Here is a 7,870-nt window from a genome sequence, read left to right on the forward strand (position 1 = left end):
CCCAGTCCCAGCCCCACTCCCTTCCTTACCAGGGGGTCCTTGATTTGTCCCCCCACACACCTCTTCCCCCCACCTCTTCCCCCAAAACAGCCCTACCAGACAGACACTGCTCTCCAAGCTGCCTGGCTGCATATCAGCAATTGGATCAATATTGGCCGATATGACTTTAAAAATCGGCAATCAGTATCAGCCCAAAAAATTCTATCAGTGCACCCCTACTAATAATATTTCCATGAAGATGGGATCTTTGTTTCTTTTGAGTTTTTGAGCTCCTACTGCTTAGTGTCTATCTTTGTCACACTATAATCATTTCTAATTACAGTAACCAACTGTGATATCACAGAAGAGTTAACCTCAGGCTATGATTTTAACCCTAGGTGAGGAATAACCAGGAGTGTATAAATTCTGAGGGAGGAGAAATGTTGCTTTCTGGCAAATCTCATTTGTAAAACAATAGCTCAGGAGAAATGGGAAAGCAATATACAGAATCAAAGAATCATAGGTTGAAAATAAGGTGACCACCTTTTCCCACCACCCTCTGGGGCCGTATTGCTGGCCACATACATGTGTGTCCACACAGATCCACATGGCACCCTGAACTATGGCAAAAGTATGTCCCGCTCTACCGAGCCCCAAGCAGCCCCTTGCAAGCTAGAACTCTGCCAGCCTGCAAGAGGAAACCTGCTGTTCACCACATTTTTCCACTGTGAATGGAAAACCTGGATCCCAGCATGATACTGAGAATGAGGACAAATGCTGTCCTGGAGTCATTCAGCTGGGGACCATGATTTAATGTACCCATTTTGGTACTGTCCCATCCAATTAGGGATGGGTGGTCACCCTAGTTAGAAAGGACCTCAAAGGTGGTGCTCAACCTTTTGGCCCAGTAGGTCTGATAAATGGGATGGGACCAGTCCACAGGCTGAATCAAGCCCTGAGTGCCAGGAGTGGGCCTGGGGGCCCAGCATTGGCCCCTCCTGCCAAGGTTCACCTGGGGGCCTGGAACTGCCTCCACCTGCCCCAGTGCACTGGAATTGGGTCCAGGGGGCCAGGAACCACACTCTGCCATTGGGGGTGGGGACGCTATTTCTAAAACATTCCAGGCAGATGCTTGAAAACCTCCAGTGAAGGAGATTCTCCAGCTTCCCTAAGCAGCTTGTTCATTGTCCTACTGTTCTGGCAGTAAGAAATTTTTCCCTGACATTTTTCCCTAATTCTACCTTCCTGCAGTTTAAACCCATTGCTTCCAGTTGTACAAGGGAGAACAGTTGTTCTCCTTTATGGCAGCCTTTCAAAATTTGAAAACTGCTATCTTACCCCACTTAATCTCCTTTTTGCAAAACTAAACATAACTACTTTCAACCTTTCCTGTCACCCTAACCCCTTTATCACTGTTGCTTATCTCTGGATCCTCTGTAGTGTATGTCTTCCTAACGTGAAGAGCCCAAAACTGCATGCAATACTTTAGCTGAGACCTAGCCAGTGCCAAGCAGAGGGGTACCTCACACAAGACTCTGCTTAATGCAGCCCAAAACTTCATTTTCTTTTTATGCAACTGTATCACATTGCTGACTTGTTAAGTCTGTGATCTAGAAAACCAACAGATCTCTCTCAGCAGGGTACTGCCTAGCCAATTATCTTCCATTCTGTATTTGAGCATTTGGGGTGTCTTCTTTATGTGTAGCACCTTACATTAGTTTTCTCTTTTTTTAACTTAATTTGGTCCCTGGTTTTTTAACTTAATTTGCTGCAATTGCCTCCAGTATGAGGCTACCCTGCTACACGTCTGGAGAGCCCTGCATGCCATATGACATGGCTATGGGCACTGCACTGGGCAGCACACAGAGCCAATCTTGGGTCAGAACCATTGTACAGGGCAGGTCTGCAGAACTGGTGCATGGTCTGATTCAGTGCATGGGGTCAGTCTGCAGGCACCATCCAACCATAGACTGACCCCACACACTGTTACCATCCATCCAACATGACACACACTAGTCATCCAGCTAGTGAGACCACATGGGTTGGGCACCATGGATTTAGCCCACAGCTTGCATACTTAGTTGTATGTTGTGTAGGACTGTAAGGTGCGGGATGGGAAAACTGAGAGGCAGACATTCCAAAAAAATGTTATATAATTTCTCCAAGGGAGGGAAAAAAAGAGGAAGTATGAAGTTCTGGACTGCCTCCCAGCCCATCTTTGTCCACTGGTGTGTAGGATACCTGCGTAAAGCTGAGCTACATGCTGACAGCTCATCTTATGTCCACTTGAATCCTACCCTCCCCCTACAAATGCCTATGCTGGCACTCCTGTTCAGTGAGTCTGTGTAGTCACCAGTGAAGTATTTTCTTTAAAAAGCAGGTAAATCCAGTTAAAGGATAATTACATGAATTTTAACAAATCAGGAAGAGGCCTGTTTCCAAAAGTGAGATCTCAACAGCATTCCAGATATGGAATCTGGAAATTAAAGGTAAGTGTGTTATGTGTTAGCATAACTTACAGTGTTTCCCTTTTGCAGTAATGTTTGCTGGGAAAGTTACAGCATATTTCCTCCTACCAAAACCTTTGAAAGTCCAAAGCAGAAGACGATCCCCTAGGGAACCCAGAAATGAGATCAGAGAGTGTTTTAACATTTGTTAAAAACACCTTTTGTCAGGATTTTAAAATGACATTAACATTGGAATATACATGCCTAGCTAGGAAGATTTATTTTGCTCAGATAAAAGCTGGTGGGAAAAAATATTTTGGTGTTACAATTTTTTTTACTTAGCTTTTTTTAAAGCATTTTAGTCTATCATCATTCAAATTGTTTGGGTGGGTAGATGTTCTACCACCCATGCTACTTTTGCCATTTTAAATTATGATAGAACAACACAACCACGAGTTTTCAAAATTAAATACTGCACCTACATATATACCACATCTATTTACCCAATGTATGATTATTCTGTTTCACTGCAGCTAATTGGATCTTTATGGACTTCATAAAATTGTGCCCTCAAAATTCCATGTTTTCTAGTAATAGCAAGATAACCTCTGTAAAAATACATTATTCTGAATTATTGTTATTAATAATTAATAATAATAATTCAAACTAACGTCTTTTAAAAAACCTAAGGGACTCAGCTTAATGAAAATCATATTGTAGCAGTGGGAAAGACTATCATGATTTAGTAAAAGGGAAGCTTAATAAGTTTCAGTGTTCTCCCTGTTTAAAGGCTATCAACAAGTGACAATTCTCCTCTCTTGTGGCATTTACACAGCTATAACTCCAATGGTATCAGTGGATTCAGTCTTCAATTACCATGGGGCAAATGAAAGCAATATAATTAAAATGCACAAACACACATTACTGCCACATTAAAGTGGAGAAATAAAGCATACTAAAGATGGGGAATACTAACATGAACCAACGTTCTAGAAATCTTTTTAAAAAATCTAGAAACCTGAATTCAGCCTGTGTATTTCCTAATAAACTTTTAACTGTACAACAAGTAGTATAATAAAGTTGAATAAGCATTTAGCAAGGGAAGCACAGCCAGAAGATGCTAGATATGTGCCACGTGGCAGTTGCTATACTGATTGTTCTCCACATCTCATTAATATTTTCCCAGTGATGCAGAACTTATTTTGTTTTCTTATTTTGAAAAGAAAAGAAATGAGAGAAAGATGGCAACCATAATACTTTATGATGGTTTTATTAGCATCATCAGTCTTTTAATTGATGCATTCTAATCTGAAGTAGGTCCACCATTAATTCATGTGGCTTTCCTTGTAAATGCACAATCTTCTCAACTATAGTAGATAAGGATACAGAGGAATACCAAATGGGCATCTTCTAACAGATGTGCATAAGTCTTCCAGATCCATTGATTAATGATTGGGAGGGGGTGGGAGGGGGAGGAGCGCGGGGCGTTGAGCTAATCTATAAAGTCTTAAAGTGTACATTATCTTTCAGACTAGAGGATGAGAATCTCAACACTGTTCCCAATCTTAAAACTAATATGATCTGCCAGTTATCACATATCTGTACTGCTGGTTTATAACCTCAACCTCTTGCAGAATCAACTTCTGGTTGCCATAAACCTTGATAAGGGAGCAGGAGTTTCTTGGCATAATGATAAGAGGTGCTGGCAGCAGCTTTGGATGTACAGCCATCTAAGAGATGTTTTTAGCGCTCATATTTTTAACCCTTCACTCTACACCCATCCATTAATGAAAATTGCCTTCGCTTTCCTCTTTTTGTTGAAAATATAACACTTTTTTTTAACTTTTGAATGAAAAATAAATCCCTTTCCAACTTCATTCTTTTTCATCTGCTTCATTTCCAACGCAGATGCCTTTGTTTTACTATGGTTTTTCCTCAGAATGAAGACATAGCACTTGATGCTCCTGGAGAGTAGCAGAATTACTGAGGCTTTACTAAACTCTTAGTGGTGTTATCTATGGCTTACAGCCTTCTTTATCAGTATTCACCCAGTATCCCAAGCAAAATATCCTTCACAAATGAGCAGATAAATAAAAAGTGCAGAAAGCTCCTCTGCTAGAAGACTGACTGCCTTAGTGAAGGGGAAGGCAGGAGTGGCTTAATGGCCAAGCCCACTTTATGAGAGAGAGACAAGGAAAATCAGAGTATGGTCACTGGGAAAGAAGCCAAGTACCAGACCAGGACATGAATTGATCAGTCTGTAAAGAGAAGGAATGAAAACAAATGTTTCTGTGGAAACAAGGTAAGAATAAGAGTGACCCTTGTACTTTGAAGGGGAAGAAATCACCAGAAGGAAGCAATGTCAGTGCTTGTTAGCACTGGAGTGCTTCTGTGCACTTTGTGAGAAGCAAGGGTTTTTTGGTGATCTTTTTTCAGACCAGCTGTACAGCTGGGAGGCAAGTTTTCAAGCACAAAGTGCACTCCCTCACTTCTGTGACAGAAAGCTTGCCTAACATTTTTCTCAATTACAAAGCTGGTCCAATAGAAGATATCCTCCCAAAAAAACCATGCGGCTTTCATGTTTCCTGAACCATCATGGTTATAAAAACATTCCTACCCTATTACTACATGTATTTCATTATTCAACTGGTTCTGCAGAAAAACTGGTGTACCCACTGTATTCCTTTTGATGACAATAAATAGAATTTTATTGTTTTGACTTCTCTTAAATTATTCTGAGAATGGATGTTTAAACTTTGGAGAACATTTTCTGTGAATTCAATCAATATTTGGGAGGTAATGTTTGCAGTCAATGCATAACAACAGTACCACTTTTACCATATGTTCCTTGTCCATTTTATTTATTATTAATATAATGAGTTTTATTAATACAATTGGAATTACTATATTTTATTTTTTTTCAGCCTCCCCACAAAATAAGACCTGCCTCTTGTTTTGGAGACATGGCTGATTTGAGGCCTCATGGAGCACCAAAAGAGTCTACTCTTTGGAATCACTCACTCTTCCCTTGCAAACTTCATAGTTCAAGCTTTAACCCTCTCATAGCTGCTGCAATATTGACAGCAACTTTTGGCTGAGAAGTTTAGGTGGGTGGATTGCTACAACTCAGGCTGCTTTGTGAATTTGGCAGTGGCTTTAATGGGCTTAAAGCTTGAGCTGCAGAATTTGTAGTGAAAGAATGAGAGACTCAGGTAGAAGACTCAATTCCTCCTCCATGTGAAAGAAAAGAGAAGGCAGCACAGATACTACAGCATCCCCAGGACTCCATTCTGGAATGGAAATAAGTAGCGGGTGGAAAGGGAACAGGGAAGATGGGATGGGACAAGAAAAATAGCACAAGAGGCAGGGGTCAGGCCACTTTACTCCTCTGCCACTGGCCCCCCTACTACTTGCTCCCGGGCTGCTTTTTGCTCCATTGTAGTGGTAAGGAGTTGACTCTCCAAAAATTAGGTCCTATAAATAGAAAATTATAACAAATGTATAAATTTACCACATCTAGAATCTAATTACTGGGGCATCATTTTAAATTCAAATTAGTCTTGAATTCAGGTAAATGTGGTAAATATGGTAGCTTTTTAAACTTGAAATCTATCAGCTAGATTTATCTTCCTGAATGACAAAGAGCCAATGCCCATCTATTCCAACTAACATTGTGCTCTATCCCATCATGAAAAAGCAAGATTTATGCCTAGCCGTGGTTGTTGCTGCCAGACACACAACTCATTTAGAACATCCTTCCCTCCTCAAGAGAAATTTTCTGACAATGAATTTGCAATGGTCATATGATGAGACAGGTCACATGCACTCAGGCTACACTTTTCAACCAGAAGACAGCAGTATATTTGCACGGAGGAATTGTCAAGTACAACTGATTATTGAAAAGGGATTAAAGAATGAAGATGTTCTTACACTAATAGTTATGCATAGGGGGAATTGTGGAAGTTTCAGTGGAATCCAAAGGAAGTGTAAAAGGTGGGACCCACAGCATAGACTGGGCACAAAAAGAGATTAGAGCTGTCAGCAGGAGCTCTAGGTCAGACTTGAATAGCCATTGCCACTTAATTAGGGTTGAATATTTAACCAGTCAAATACAGTTTGGTTAACTGACCAGTCAAATATTTGTCAACAATTGTAAAAGATTGCCAAGAGGTCCAAATGATACTCAGAAAAAGCAAAAAATTTTCATTCTGAAATGTGAAAAAACACAATTAAAAAATCATAGCGTCAAGAAAACTACAAAAAAAAGTAGGTTTAGATTTTGGGGGTTGTTGTTTTTGTTTTGGTTTGGTTTTTTGTGGTAAAACTGCTGGTCAAAAAAAGATGCAGTCAATTGACAGCATCTGACCAGCCAATTGACCAGCTTGCCAACCATACTTTTAAGTAATGGAAAACTGTTTTCCTCCATACCAAATGTATCCGAAGATGAATTTGGCAAAAAGGTCACAATTGTGCAAAAGTTATCTGGGTAAGGTATTAATCCCATCCCTACAAAATACCCTTGACTGAGAGTGTAGGATTATAGTCTGCAATAACAGACTTTAAGAAGTCAAAATTTTAAGAATTAATCAGTGGTCTCTTCTAATTTTGACACACAAAGAACCTGTTGTTGTATACCAGGACATTAGTTTAGCTCTTCTTCCCAAAAGCACAATAGATGGTGAATATCAATCAATAGATGGTGAATTGCAATACAATATTCAGAGCCTATAGGAAATGTAAAATGAATACTCAAATGTATTGTAGAACTTAACTCCCAAAGATATCTCAATGTTCTCCCACTTTGAAGATGAGCAAGTGAATTAACTACTCTATGCTTCAGTTGCCCTAAGGTCAGAGTGAAGAAAAGCTGGTATTATATCAAGTGGCAAAAGACTTTCTGTACCTTGCTAATCTATAAATCATTCTCATCTTTATACTTTCTACCCATGACAGTAAACAAACAAAATCAGTATATCAGTTGCGTACCTATATGCAGAGTCAAATGCTTTAAACAGAAACATTACAGTTACTGTTCATTAGAAATGAAGGGACAATAGGACAGCTGATAATAATGGGTATTCTTGTATACAAAAGCAGTGACTGTAAGACATGGAGATCCTCTGATAAGACAAGTCAGCGAGGGGGTGAAAATAAGAACATCATAATGAAAAATATTTCATAGGGAGGTAGATTAGAGGTGCCCTGACAAACTTAATCTTTAATATTGTCTGGGTGTATGTATGAAAAATGACTGACCTATATACAGCTAAATTTTCCCAGAAACATTATTGCTTCATATTTAATAGCAATATGAAATTTAAATGGTTGATATAGTTTTATTACAATGTTAATGCTTGAATGCATTTTCCTCATGAAATAATTACAATTGGTGATCTATCTTAAACCAGCTAAGTGTACCATTCAGCATTTTCTTGCTGTTTTTT

The sequence above is a fragment of the Crocodylus porosus genome, unplaced genomic scaffold (assembly GCF_001723895.1).
Source record: "Crocodylus porosus isolate Cpor-Errol unplaced genomic scaffold, CroPor_comp1, whole genome shotgun sequence".
NCBI classification, from domain to species: Eukaryota; Metazoa; Chordata; order Crocodylia; family Crocodylidae; genus Crocodylus; species Crocodylus porosus.